Genomic DNA, 1,671 nt, shown 5'->3' with positions numbered 1-1,671 from the left:
GAGGGATGCTACTTGTATGGGCGGGTAATCACCCCTATCCTCAGGTAATCTCGTGGGTAAAACGTTTGCATGTATTTAATTATGATTGATCAGGGATATGATCAGGTACAACGCGCCGGACTCGGGTTTAAGGGTTCGGGGCATTTCACATTGGGAGTTGGTAAGAAATACAAACTGAGTTTTTAAAGAAATTTTTTCCCATGTAAAGAACTAATGCTTTGAAAATACAAATCATGAATTTTTACCAAAAGGATGTGGAAACATTTTATCAGTGTTGGGAACATTTCAAAGACCTATTAAATGCATGCCCTCACCATGGGTATGAGAATTGGAGGGTGATAAGTTTTTTTTATGAGGGGTTGCAACCAAAATGAGGCAATTTGTAAAAACAATGTGCAATGGTGAGTTTTTCAATAAAGGGTCTGAAGAAGCTTTTGACTATTTGATTATTTGGCTGAAAACGCCCAATCTTGGGATGTCTTTGATGTATATGATAGATCTGAAAAGCAAAAATGTATTAGTGGGGGTGGTAAGTATCAATTGAAAGAAGTTGATGATTTGAATGCTAGGCTTGCATTGATGTCCAAAAGGTTAGATTCCTTTGAGCTTGAGAAAGTAAATGAAATGCATGTGTTTCCCTTCATCTTCTGAAAAATGCAGCATATGTGAGGATCCAGGGCATGTGACTGATGCATGCCCAACAATTCCTGCTTTTAAGGAAGTTTTGCTTGATCAATCTAACTTGGTGTATATGGTTTCTAAGATCACTTCTGAACCTTATTCTGATACTTACAATGCAGATTGGAGAAGTCATCCAAATTTCAGTTGGAAAAATGACCAAGTGGGGCCATCTCCGCAGGGACAAAGTCAATACATTCCTTATGTAGCAGCTGGCCAAGGCTCGGGACCCTCTTACTTTGCACATCAGCCTCCTCCAATGCAGATAAGGGAAATGGAAGATCCCATACAACAACTAACTATTAGCTTGCAACAGTTCATGGCAAGCCAAATTGTGATCAACTCTCAAAATTCTCAAGCCATAAACAAGATAGGCACCGATTTGATTAGGCTGAACACATTATTGAATGCTTTGGAGATTGATGAATCCCAATTTAAAGCCCAGCTAGATACTCTAGTGCAGATTGCAATCGTGGAACCGTCATCCTCTATTGAAGCAAAGGTCAATGATTGCAATGCCAAAGCAAATCTCAACATTGGTAAGGTGACTGGTGCACTAGATGAAGAAGTTGATCAGAATGGTGAGAGTTTAACCTTCAAGGAACCAAGTACAAATTTTAATGTTGATGCTTCTGAAGAACCAAAGGTAACTGTTCAAAAAACTTTTCCTCAAAGACCGTTTCTTAAAGAAGTATATTTCCTGGAAACTATATTGGATAAGGATCCTTTCTTGTTAAAACAAGAAAGACAATTTGAAAATGTGTTGTCTGATATTGTGGAGAGCATTGATTTATTTAGAGATCACTTTTGTGCAGATAACAAAATTGACTCATTGTGGTGACTCAAATTTGAAGACTCACTAGTTCAATTTATAAATCTGCACCTACTAGACGAAATTCCTCTCGAGCCTCCTCCAGACACACTGTGATGTTTCTTTTTCCTTTGTTTTCATTTTGTTTCATTCTGTCTTATTTTTAGTTTATTGATAGGTAC

The sequence above is a fragment of the Malania oleifera genome, chromosome 5 (genome assembly GCF_029873635.1).
Source record: "Malania oleifera isolate guangnan ecotype guangnan chromosome 5, ASM2987363v1, whole genome shotgun sequence".
In the NCBI taxonomy this organism is placed as follows: Eukaryota; Viridiplantae; Streptophyta; class Magnoliopsida; order Santalales; family Ximeniaceae; genus Malania; species Malania oleifera.
This window is presented reverse-complemented; position numbering follows the sequence as displayed.